General features: G+C 34.9%; 1 long non-coding RNA gene across 1 annotated transcript in view; it reads right to left on the reverse strand.

Moving 5' to 3' along the window:
• The window catches only part of LOC309402014, an 18,201-nt gene continuing 4,281 nt past the window's right edge, over window positions 1–13,920 (reverse strand). Inside the window, exons 5-7 of the long non-coding RNA XR_014176830.1 lie at window positions 12,315–12,346; window positions 10,746–10,918; window positions 1–1,904 (exon numbers count right to left, since the gene is read on the reverse strand). This is a non-coding gene — a long non-coding RNA (uncharacterized lncRNA). The remainder of the gene's footprint in view (window positions 1,905–10,745; window positions 10,919–12,314; window positions 12,347–13,920) is intronic.

The raw sequence follows: 13,920 nt of genomic DNA on the forward strand, positions 1-13,920 counted from the left end.
TTATCACAGATTAACTCTTAGTTGCAAGTGCAAGGATCTTTTAAGGGCCAAATTCATAAGTCACTGTTCAACACCATCATTACCTTGAACAGTAGTTAAACTCTTGGTCATAAATGTCAGTGGTCCAACTAGCCAAACCCAAACAAGTAAACACAAACAAGTAAACACTCTTTGGGGAACTGTATTCCCAAAAATAAAACTTTATTGGATACACCATATTGGTACTGAAGAAACAAAACCAGGTCTGGTTTTCCTACACAAATGCTTGCCTAGTTAAACAATAGCTTCCCCTTTCCCCTTGGGTGATCGCATTGTCCAATTATGAGACTTGTTATGGGAACAGTCCATCTCTTTCTCAAGCACCTGCAGTGATGACCTTAATAGTTTCCATATTCTCACGATCTCCGCATACATTCTCGGCATTCCATTTCCCCTTCTTTCCTCCCAATTCTTTGGCAAGTTGAAAAGCATTAGGGTTTGAAAGCTGCAAAGCCATTCAATCTTGACAACAAGTCAAGGACTACCTGTGCTGGAAGGACTTTAAAGATTTATTCTTTTCTTTGTAATTGTATCAATATGTTTAGATGGCTAGCCTTCTATCAAGGTGTCCTTAGCCAAGCTATCTGCAGGGAATAGTGACAAAAGACAAAATGGCAGCCAGAATAATGTGTGAACTAAAACACTGAAAGTTAGATGAGACGGAATCCTAGTCTATTATATAGCTATAGTGTATATGTATATAACATAGAAATAGATATAGGTTTAAGTACACGAAGAAAGTCAAGAGCTTTTAAGTTCTTTTATGAAGTCACACATAAGCATCATCTACATAACATTCAGGGCAACATTCAGTAACTGAAACGTTGCAATAATAATACATTAAAAAAAAGCAACGTCCAAAGCTCCAACAAGGAGGTATGTAAATTATCTTGTATAGAGGTTCTTGCCAGTTTTTAATCAAAGCATACGAAAGCAATTATTAAAATTAATGCAATTAACCATGTGCTTTACTTCTTAAAAATCTATTTTTGGATAAAATCACCATCTGTCCCATTCAGAACGATCGGCTTTGGAATTTTTACTCTCCGTTCTGCCTCCTACGAGTCCCACGTATAAGTCTGCAACATATCCATTTAAAAGAAAACTCCAGAATATTGGCACAGGAACAAATCTGACTTTACTGCAATTGGCACAGATGGAAGACAATTGCACCTGAGAGTAGGACAAGAAGCAATGGGTGGAAACTAATTAAGGATAGAAGCAACTTAGAACTAAGAAGAAATTTCCTGACAGTTAGAACAATTAATCAATGGAACAACTTGCTTCTAGAAGTTATAAATGCTCTAACACTGGAAGTTTTTAAGAAGAGATTGGATAACTATTTGTCTGAAGTAGTGTAGGGTTTCCTGCCTAAGCAGGGGGTTGGACTAGAAGACCTCCAAGGTCCCTTCCAACTCTGTTATTCTATTCTAAGCTGAATATATAACATAGACTTGCATTGACTATGATGCTCATGTGCTTTCAAGGATCTACACAACTAATACTTTCTAAAATCTGAAGATGTTACCACCATGGCTAAAATTAGTAGGAAGTAAAAGACTGACCAGTGGAAATTTCCATTACATGAATAAGAAAACTTTACTTGGACAATCCTCAAGTAAAGTGGTGCAGACCAATGCTAATTAAACCCATTGGAATCTGAGGGTCAAAATAAGTGTGATACAGGAATGTATCACTAATGTCAAACATTGGCAGATGATATGTGCCAATGTTTCCTAATTTCTTTAAAAATCTTAATACCATAGCCTATGATCTTCTAAACAACAAACAGACAGTTTTGATGTCTAACGATGGAGTTCTAATTTAAGATACCCAATTCCATCTTCTGTAGAAATTTAGTAAACCTGAAAAAAGGGAGAAAAGAGGGTAGATTAGTGTGCTTACTCAAAACAATGCAGGGATTTTTCTGACCTAGTAACACTTCCCCCCAAGGGGCCTCCTGTCTAAGCGAGGTCAATATCTGCATTGAAAAATGTGTTCCATTTATTTCAATGGAAGAGATTGTGATAGTCTTTTTTTAAAAAGAACTCTGGGGGAGGTGTAGAAATGCTGTTGTTCAAATCTTTTTCTCCTAATGGCATGGGCCAAGCAAAGAGTTTATATTTCTTGGGACCACCATAATTACAATTTCTCACTAATCCAGATGACTAGATAGGACTGAATGCATTAACCTTAGATGAATCATTTAATGGAGTATTCTGGCAAGTCACACAAAAGTCACACAGTAAATAATAATACTTTACTTGACCTTGCATTTCCTTTTAGAACTTGTTAATTATCACCTTCTCAGGTTAGATATATCTGTACTCATCTATTGAAATAACGTGTTAAAATTAACACTGCTTTTTTTTCCTTTTTAAAAAAATTGAAATGGATGAAGTGGCTAGTTTGCAATTCAAAGATCATAGCTGCCCTTCAAAATTTTGTATACAGGTCTCATAATTCCTCCAAAGAATCTGTAATCTTCCATATGACATAATAGCATCGTTATTACATACATACAGAATAAATTTGTGGAATATATTTATAATAAGTAAATAAATGAATACAATTGTTTTTAAACAAAATTTGGTTTCATCCTGATCCCATCTATTGTTGGAAATGCAACCTTGAATTTGCCCCTGAAAAGCCTGGGACTGTTCTGCTGAAAATAGTTGAATTCCTTTTTCAGTCTCAAATTCCTCTTTTTATAACATTATTTTAGTCTTTTAAATGAAGCATTAACGTCCTAGTGTTTTTTTAACTGTTTCTAAATGTTACAATTGTATTTGTTAGTTTGCTTGCTTAGTTGATTATATAAAACTAGATAACACCAAAAAATCATCCTTATTTCATGTCAATCCTATACATATATCAAATATGGAGTCCTTGATGCTCTCTGAACTTGGTTGTTTGCTTACAGACATTTCAATACTCTGATGATGCTACCTTATCATGAAATGTCTATAGGCCCATGATGGCGAACCTATGGCATGAGTGTTACATGTGGCATGCAGAGCCATATCTGTCAGCACACAGTCAGCTCCAGCATGTATGTGTGCGCTGGCCAGCTGATTTCCAGCCCTTCAGAGGGCCGGGGTAGGCCACCTTCGCCCTCCCCAGGCTTCAGGAAAGTTTCCAGATCCTGGGGCGGGTGAAAAACGGGCCCAACTGGAAATTTGGAAATAATCCATTTCCGGCTTCCGGAGGGCCTCTGGGGGGCCGGGGAGGCCATTTTTGCCCTCTCCAGGCTCCAGGAAAGCTTGCAGAGCCTAGGGAGGGCAAAAAACAGGCCCAATGGCCTGTTTCAAATTTCTGGTAGGCCACTTGGGCCTGTTTTTCACCCTCCCCAGGCTCCAGAGGCTTTCCTGGAGCCTGGGGAGGGTGGAAACAGCCTTATCCATCCTCTGGGGGAAATACCAAGCTCAGCTTGGAGGCAAGCAGTGCAGCGCGCATAGGGAAAGTGTGTGTGGAGTTGTGCGTGTGTGCACATGTGGGGTGTACTTTGCATTATGGGTGCCGGCACGTACACACGATATTGCACACACATGCTCGCATTTTTGGCACCCAATAACAAAAAGGTTAGCCATCACTGCTATAGGCAAACCAAGCTAGAGAGCATTTCACAGTTCAGCCCTGAGCTTACATATATTCTCGTCTGCACTCTAACCACTGGACCACCTTGGCTCTTACACCTTGGTGTACAAATAAACAGGGTACACAAGGACATATTTAATTAAGGTTTCTACTAATTGTGCAGGATGCTTTAGGAACACAGGATTTGTTCTGTGAAGTAGTTCTCAAGAAGACTTTGCAAAACATCAAAATATTCTGGACACGTATTAAAATCACTCAACATCTTCCAGATGCCGACTGCATGGCCATTGGCTGTTCTTTATCTGGAAAGAGGATTCCCTGGTTTGAAATACTCTCTCTGCTTTATTATCACTTTAAGTTTTACAAATGAATAATTAAAATGATTGCAATTTGCAAAGTAAATTATGCCATTAACGACTCAAGAATTAATAAGCAGAGAACAAAGAGAATAATATATTGCAAGGATGACAAGGGAAAAAAATAAATCTCCTGGCAATTCACCACTCTTAGGATTTTAATTTTGAGTTCTCCACTCCCAGCTATCCATTCTTATTGCACATTCATCAAACTCCTGATGAATATAAAGGACCACGGTATATCATGCCATAACATTGCAAGTTTAGAGAAATGAGAATCTAGCAGGTTTTAAGGAGACAGAAGAGAAATGTAGAAGATACTGGAGATCTGTTTGTTTCTCCAGTTTTCCATCATTTCTGGCATTCAGATCTCAATTTCAAAGTTTCTCAAAATCCTTTTTCATGACCAACAGCTCCTTATGACTGACTTTAACAACTGACAAAGCTTTTAATAAAAATTCTACATGATTTATGCCACATCTTATTCATACATTTCAGGATGCCTGTTTAATTTCAGCTCTTCATAAAAAGCATTTGTCTTCAGCCAAAGCCTACCCCCTTCCACACACACTTCATGTTTATTATTTGCTTCTTAGTTTAAATAAGAAGTGGAAAGAAGAATAGGCCTTTTCACCATGATCAAGCAGTTTATGCCATTTGAATAAATATTCCTAAGCTAACATCTTCAGACACTGCATAAATGACTAGAGTCACTATTTTGTGTTCTTTCCAGCAGTAACGTATAGAATCTGAGATTTAGGCTAGCAAGGGTGAAGCATGATTGCAAGCAAAGGTTTAAAATGTGTGATATTTTTAAGAACTACTGGCCAACATTATAGGTTGGGTGACAAATTATTATGAATTTATGCTTAGAAAAAATAGATAGATAATGTTCTAGTTTATTAGCTTTCTTCTTTTGCTTTATTGACTCTTTATGATGTGTTATGGATGCACTTCTGATGTAAAATGCTTAATAAATAGATATGGGCATGGATAAGTTCATTTCCACGATCCAATATAAAACCACTCCACTGGGAACACAATTATTTTTTTTACTGGTACAGGAAAGTATCTTCCGTGGCAGCATCCTCATTGTAGCATGAATTAGGAAGATGCTAGATGTTATGTCTTCTGAAAGCATCCAGAATGTAAACAGTGGTTGCTATTTTCATTCCAGAATTCCTTAGAACAATACCATGTTCCTAGACAAAGATGAGAAAACAAAATGGCAACTGCCAACAGATAACTACTCAGTTGCCATGGCTGCATAAATGAAAAGAATGGGAAGTCAAGAGAGAGCGAGTGGGGGGAGAGGGAAGGAGGGAGGGGGAAGAGAGAGAGCGAGAGAGCAAAACAAACAACAATAAAGATAAACAGAAGAATAAGAGAACAATGTTATGAACAACTTTTAATAAGAAAACGATGAGAAAATAACAGACATATACACTCCAATTATTAGTGTTGCCAAATAGTAGTCTTTTATAGGTGCTCCTCAACTTATGTCTATAACTAATCCCAAAATGTATGTTGCTCAGTGAAACATTTGATAAATGATCCAACGGTGCTTTTTCAAGAGGCAACCGGACTTTCTGTTTTTTCTTTGAAGAAGTTTCACTTTTCATCCAAGAAGCTTCTTCAGCTCTGACAGGATGGTGAGGAGTGGAAGGATTTATATTCCTTGCAGACAGCTGGTCATTTGCAATCTTTTAGAGAATCAATGAAGCCACTTGGAGGTTTGTCTGTGTCCTCGGGATCATCTGCGTAGTTCAAATGGATGAGAAGCCTTCTTGGAACTGCTGAAGTGACTGGGTTGTAAACTGCAGATATATATTTTATCCCTCCCCTCTCTATTGAGAGATGTGTTCAATTTTGATATAGATGGCCTTTTTCAAACCAGCAGTCCTCTATCCAAAATGTGGACTTTGCTGTCTTCAAAAGAATGACTTTTATCTTTTAAATGCAGATGGAGTGCTGAATCTTGTCCTGATGGGTTTGTTCTCCTATGTTGTATCATCCGTTTATGTCCCATTTTATGATCTTTCTTGCCACAGTTGTTAGTGAATCACTGCAGTTGTTCAGTTAGTAAATCTAATTTAACTGAATCTGGCTTACCTATTGACTTTCCTTGTCTGAAGATTACAAAAGGTGATCACATGATCCTGGGACACAGCAATGGTCATAAGTATTAGTCAGTGTCAAGCATCTGAATTTGGATCAGATGACCCTGGGGATGCTGCAGTAGTCATAAAGTGTGAAAAATGGTCATAAATCACTTATTTCAATGGCACTATAACTCTGAACGGTCACTAATTGAATTGTTGTAAGTGGAGGACTTCCTGTACTTTGCTGTGTTTTATTTTAACATAATGTATTATTGTAGTTGTATTCTGTAAAAAGTGGTGGCTATTATATGTTGATAGTATAATTTTATATTATTAAACCTGATATTTTAAATATCTACTCTTTAGCTGTCTTATTGCATAAGCCTGATCTAATATGTGTGGCTATCTTATCTAGATGGCAATTCAACCATCATAACCATCTATTATCAAAGCTTTAGGTAATAAGATAGTTTAACTTTTTGAAAGCTTTATTCCATAACTGACTAGAATTCAGATTTGAAGCTGAACAGGAGTGGGGTGATGAATTTGTCTAAAAAATAAATCCTGGCCAGTCTTGTTAATAATTAAAGAGCATGTCTATGATGATTTTCAATCATCCAGGTCATGGTTGTCTCAAAAGTGCTTTTTCAAAAATGTTTCACTTCTCATCTAATAAGCTTCTTCAGTTCTGAAGAAGCTTCTTGGAAGAGAAATGAAACGTTTTCAAAAGAAAAGAAAAAAACAAGGAAGTCCAGCTGCCTTTTGGAAAAGCATCTTTGGCACATTAAGTGGCATATAGCACACTTAAAAATTATTTTCTTTAATTATTTAATGACTTATCCCTAAAAAAATATTTATTACATTATTGTGGCAAATATAAATGCATCTGAAAAATCAGTTAAATTGTTCAAAATGTCATAGAAAAGTTTGCTCTATTTGATCCGTATTGAGTGTGGGCCCAGAAAAATCCAGAAGTTATTGCCCAAACATAATTTTCAAGATGATAATGCATAAAAATTAATAAATACATAACTGGAAACTAATCTTATTAACTATGCAGCATTTTATTGAATTTCAATGAAGGTGAAATCATTTCCCTCCCTGATCCTTCCCATTAGTTTTGGAGCATAACCCCCAATAGTCAAAGGATCAATCTAGCTTTTGGTCTGGAAAATTGCACATATCTGATTTAATCAGATGCAGAAAGCATCATTTGCAGAACAAAGAAGAAAAAAGGAAAGCAGAACAACAACCCCACCAAATGTAGTAAAACTTTGTGAAATGTTTGCATTTCAATTTTTATATGGAGAAAGGAAACATGAAATATATATGATGCTGGATCAATTATGTAATTCATTCCCAGCATATATGGTCTAGTTACAGTATTTCTCCCCTAACAAGGATCAACGCTAACAAAAACCATGACAGAAAAAATATAAAACCCATCTCACCCTTTCCCTAAGCTCAAGATACCACTTCTCTGGCAACAAGAACCAATAAAGGTCAAATATGGTGGTAATGCACTGAAATAAGTCTTCCTATTTTTACCTCTTTTATTCTATGGCTGTGCAGCTTAATGAAGCAATCCACCTACAGATCCTTTCACATTTATTTGCTGCTTTGAAATGACATGTGAAGCCACAACAGCTCCTCCTACTTTTTGTCAAAGCAAACTGGCCAAAAACAGCAAAGTTTCATATTATTAATGAAAACTGTATTCGTGGAGTGACTTCAATAAAGCATCTTCAAGTTTACCTATTCATTGAGTCTGGTTGACATGTTTGCATGAAGTCCAATTAAGAAGGAACAACTCATTTTTAGGAAATCCAGCACTTTGTCAAAGTGTACCACAGACAATCTACTACAGCTTTAGAGAGTAAAGTGTTAATAAGCCTAGGACTGAATATCACCATGCAAAATTAGAGGGGTGTTTTCTGCACTTTCAGGAAGTTCCATTGGAATGCCAAAGCATCTAGTTTTCAACACTGTTTTAAAGGACATTTTCACAAGAAAATACATATTCTCTAATCCTCAAAAAACCAGAAATCTAGGCTCCTTAGGCACTGAGCAGTGGGCACAATTATGACAGTTGACCAACACCTTTTTGGTTAAAAAAAGGTATGTAATAATGTGGATATGAAAGTTTAAAATGTGGATATAAAAAATAAAGAAATAATTGCAATGAATAATGTGGAAAATTCAATAAAATTCATCCATATTATAACTGATATAATTTTTTTACATTGCAAAAATAGGTAAATCATATAATATATAATGCTTGGAAAGATTGTGATACAGAAGGAATATTTTGTCATATAAGGTGTCAAGTAAAAAAGCCCTCAAAAGTACTGGATGCTGCAAAGCATTATTTAAATTTTTTTAAAAAAACATTGAATTAAATCTTCACTGTTTGCTATTAGTATTTGCTCCAGAACAATAAATAAACAAACATCACAATTTATTAAGATATATGGCCATGAGGACAAGTTTAACTCAACATTGGAAAAGAGATCTTTACTGAGATTATCAGACTTTAAAACCAAACAGGCAGCAAAACTAACAATGCAGATATCTGACGACATTTAGGTAGGAATATCTCCCTTATATATCTGAACTCACAATACAAGGCAAACTCAGACACACTGAGCAATCATCAGTTGGTTATAAGGGGATGGAATTTATGTAGTTTCCCAATGTTACTTTTACTGATTTTGCTTTACTTTTGGATTTTGTTCTGTTTTGTTCTCTCCTGAAAACCTTCTTCCCTTTTTTCCCTTTACATGATTACATACATTCACCCTTGGAATAATGACAAATAGTGAGATACCCATATTACTATTTTGTTCAGAGTTTTTAATAGAGATTTCTACTTATTTCTTGAGAGGAAATAACAAACCTAGTTTTATGATTGAAATGATGAATTTTAGATTTTATGATAATTGTAAGGTCTTCATTTATTGATTTATTTTTTATTCTTTATCCATTCGGCTCCTTTCTATCTTCTTTTTATTTTAGGTAGCTATTTGTTCTGTTCCTCTTAATATTTTTTGTTGTAATAAATATAAAATATAACAAGAAGTCATACTTCATTGCAAGGCATGCAAGGTATTATATTTGAAAGAATCAGATTTTTTTAAATGGAACAATTAAAAAAAGGATGATGGAAAACTTTTATTCTAGTCTGGGATCTTCTTTCTTCTTTCTAACTTCCTGGAGATGAGAAAATGTTCACATTTAAAATTTGTTTGTGGTAATACAAACTATTCAGGAAGAGTGGTTTAGGTCAAGATTCTCCAGGACCATCAGAAATGATTAAATGAGCAGCATGGACTTTAAAAGCTCCTTTCGATTCCCTTCTACCTGTTTGGCTAGGATACTTTTTTAAAAAAATGACTCCCCCCCCCCCAAGAATGGCATTCACATATGGATACCGATGATACAAAGATCCTAAAAGCTCTTTGCTGCTATTATGTGAAAAGGTCTTCGTGCTGAATAAATGGAAAGCTTTTTTGATACAGAAGAGGAAGAAATAAAACTGATCGATTCATAAACTTAGATGAGATGAGAGAGTTATATAACAACAAAAAAGCAAACTTTAATAGAATGAAGACACTAGGTGACCTTGATTCTAAATTAATCTAAGAGTGTTAAGAAAGTCTGGCCAGTTATTTTTTGAATTGGGGATTACCAGGAAATTTCTGGGTTGCAAATTAAAGTTCAAAATAATCTGGAAAGAAATAATGGCAAATCATTTCCAGTCAACAAGAAAATGATGCTAATTCCAGAATCTTTGATACTTGAGTCGGATCTTTTGGAGACACAAAACAAGAGGCAGATAAAAAGTCAGGAAAGGACTAGAATATTATTGTAAATATGCCAGAAGGTATCAGCATGTGGTGACATTTTTAAAAAAGAGAAAAGCCTTAATCCTTTAAAATTAAGGATTTTAAAAGAGAAAACTGGATTAGGACAATAATAGTGCCAATTTACAAAATACAAAGGTGAAAAATGAGGAATTTTGTATCACACTATCATGATATAATTGGATCAATATGTAAATCATGTTGTTTACATTTTTATATATAATTTTATTAAGGATTATAATTACAATAGTAAAATCTAATGCAAACAAAGAATACAAAGAGTGAAAAAGACAAAGAAAAGCATAAAAATAGAAAGAAAAAGAAAGAAAAGATATAGAACATATAAGGATATGATAAGAACATAAGGATAGTGTAGAGAACAAAAAGAATTATATAAATAAATGACTACTGAACTTCATCCCAAATACAAACAATTTTTGTAACCATATACCTTCTCTTAGTTTACAACCAATGATATCTTCATCCTATATTCCATCCATTATCTATAAACACATCAATAACTATCTTTTTTTGAGACTCAGTTACAGCAAAAAGTCATTACAAAAGGAAGTTTGAAAAACTTAGTGTCGTTTATAAGATGCTGATCATCTTTTGAACAAAATGACTATTATGATTATCTCTCAGTACTCAAGATTTCCCAGGGACTATTGTCTTTTGGCCTGTTCACAAGGAACAACTGTTCAGAAGGTATATGGGCAATTTCCTGTCCCCTCCTTGTCCGTAAAGGTTCCAAGACTAGATCTACTCACCAGCTCTTTGTTTCTTACCATAGTCCTTGGTTCACTTTTAACAGAGCTGTCTTCAATTCACCATTTTTTTCCTCCAGGAGTCCATAAATCATATGATTTGCAATGTAAGGTCATGATACACATTTATTCATTTCCCCGTCTTGCTCCCACATGTACACAAATTATCGCAGTAGAAATAATAGGGGAAGACTCTGAAGAGAAAGCAGAAGAGGAGGAAAGGGTGGGGAATAACACTATTTAGCATTTAAAATATAAAATATTCCATAAAACATAAATTGAGATTTTGTACTGCTCCTGATGTTCTTGAAATGCCTAGCATCCTTCAGAAGCAAGATCAGAGAAGACGGATTCTGAAAATAAGAGCATAGGAATATATGTAGAATCATAGATTTAACACCAGCCCCAAACTTGATTTGCCTTGGTCCTTGATAGCATGTTAAACCAAAAAATTATCATAAGATTTGACTGATTTCTTTGAACACTGATAATTAGCATGTCCAAATTTGAAAGACAAAAGGCTTTTAAAAGGGGAATCACCTCATAGATATCCAGAACTGATGTGCAAGGTGAAACATTTCCTAATAAATGAAGTATTTTATCAAAAGCAAAAAAAAAGATTATGGATATCAAAGAAGGTAAAAGGATTTGTAGACATAAGATAGAAATAATTGCAAAAGGGCTGCAAAAAGTCTAATATGTATGAGAGTATCAAAATTAGATCTGAAGTACTTTTCCCTTACATTGGAGAATAAATTTATGGATTCCTGTGTTATCACATAAACTGCAGTTACTTTCTATGTATCAGACAAACCTACCTCATAGGATTGTTGAAAAGATTAAATAGGAAGAATGAAAACAACATGCACTAATTTGGGGTCCGCTTAGAAAAGTATTTAAAAATGTGCATCTCCTTTCCTTATACCAAGTTGTCAAAGTAGAAAAAATAGCTCTAACTGTGGATTAGGATTAGGGTGGGAGCAGTAGCTATTTTGTTGTTTAAACGACATTTAAAATCAAGATTATCACATTAACAGTAGACTACAATCCACTATTCAGATATCGCTGTCCTAAATTGCATACCATAGAAAAATATACATGTATATCCATTATTAGAGACTGAGGAATGAATTGACGGGATAAAGTGAAATGAAATACAGAAACTTCAGAGACAAAATTGAACAAAGCTTGACCAAATCAATTGTTTAGGTTTTATTTAATCATGTTATATATGCAAATCAGTTAATCAGTGCAAGTGCTGTATATTTGCCTTTATCATCCAATCCTCATTTTGTGAATGGCTGTCAATTTGTTCCCAATTATCAGCGTTTCAATCATTTTGTGCATTTCATTTTATTATCATGTACTTGTTTACAATCTTCCTTACAGATTGTTAAAAGGCATTTAAAATTTTTATAATGTGGTCCCTATGGTACAAATCTACTAACACTAATTTTTCACTATACAGTATAATTAAATTTAAAATTGCCACTTTTTATTTAATTTTCACCAAAGGCAAACAAAGCTCTACATCTTGTACCAGAATTGCTGCAAATAATTATTTAATTAATTGGCATATCACTACCTTACCTTCAAAATCTAGTCACTGAATGTTTCCAACTCTGAGCAAATAGAAGATAGAAAATGAACAAAATATATTAGTCAATAGTATAATCTTCCATGAATTTAGAGAAGCTTTTGTGTAAAAATACTTTTGCAGAAATTAGTAGGCTATTTACCAAAAATTAAGCCAAAAGATCTAATTGCCCAATTTTCTTTTCCTTATTTATTTACTTACCTTACTTTCAAGAATGCAAAATGAAACAGAAGCTGTGCACAATTCATTTGGGGAGGAAAGAAATGAACACTCACTAAAGAGTTAAATAGAAGAAAAAGGGGCCCTTCCAGATTATGGCAAAAAGAAAAAAAGGGTCCAGATACACACAAAACAGACAGAAAATGGCCTCATCAACATGGGAACCATCTTGACTTTTCTTATCAGACCCTCCAGTTTCCCATGGCCAAAGGCAAGAAGGAAGCAAGAAATTAGGACCAGAGGGTGAGCAAACAAGGGGACAAAGCAAATAATCTGAAAAGAAGGAAAGTGAGGCAAGAAAACAGAAGGAGATCTCTCTCTCTCTCTCTCTCTCTCTCTCTCTCTCTCTCTCTCTCTCTCTCTCTCTCTCTCTCTCTGATTCTTTCTCTTTCTCTTGTCTGCCCTACCAGGTAGACCAGAAAAGAAAAGCATGACAAGATGATCTTATTCTACTTTACTGTACGATTACTTTAACATAATCTTGTAATTCTGAAAGTACAAATCCTCTGCTGTCTCTTTCTACAGTCTCAGAAGTTTAGGGTGCAACTTTTTTGTTTCTTTTTGTGCCTACTATGCAGCTGCATGTTCCCACCCATCTTATCTGATCATTCCCTAGGCTGCATCTCTTTCCACTGGCTATCAAATCAATACCAAACACCATTACAAATTATCTGTGCACAGTGTGGACTTGAAATTCTCTCTGGTGTGTGTATGTGTACACCTCTCCGCCCCACGTATGTATGTATGTATGTATGTATGTATGTATGTATGTATGTATGTATGTATTGGCTGTCTGGACAGTTGCAGCCAAACATTAGTAGCTGTACTGAATAGGAAAGCAATGATGTCTCACTATGGACCTTGTTTGTTTGTTTGTTTGTTTGTTTGTTTGTTTGTTAAATTTGTATGGCCATCCAATTCATACATAGATGACTTGGGGCAGCTTACAACATTAAAATAAGAACCATAATACTCCACCACTTTCCATTGTCGGAAAACATCAGCTACAGAGAACAAGATATGTGACATCACATCCCAGATTAGAATATAATACATTCTATATTTTAAGATGTATAGACTTCAAGTCGCAGAATTGCCCTTCTGGCATGCTGGCTGGGGAATTCAGGAGCTTAAATTTCACACATTTGGCAAAGTTGCCAAGTTTGAGAAAAGTGATCTAACACATATACCTGACCTATAGTCAGGCTTTCTAACATTTCAGAGTAGTATATTAGTGCCACTTAAGATATTGTGATTTGTATTCTTTCTAAACCAACAGAATGTTGAAAAGAAATTATATAATGAGGTCAAATTTTCATATCTTTGTCCATCAATAAATTAATTCACAAAAAACTGAACAGAATGAGATAAATTTGGCCT

The sequence above is a fragment of the Natrix helvetica genome, assembly GCF_964273705.1.
Source record: "Natrix helvetica genome assembly, chromosome: Z".
Taxonomy (NCBI): domain Eukaryota; kingdom Metazoa; phylum Chordata; class Lepidosauria; order Squamata; family Natricidae; genus Natrix; species Natrix helvetica.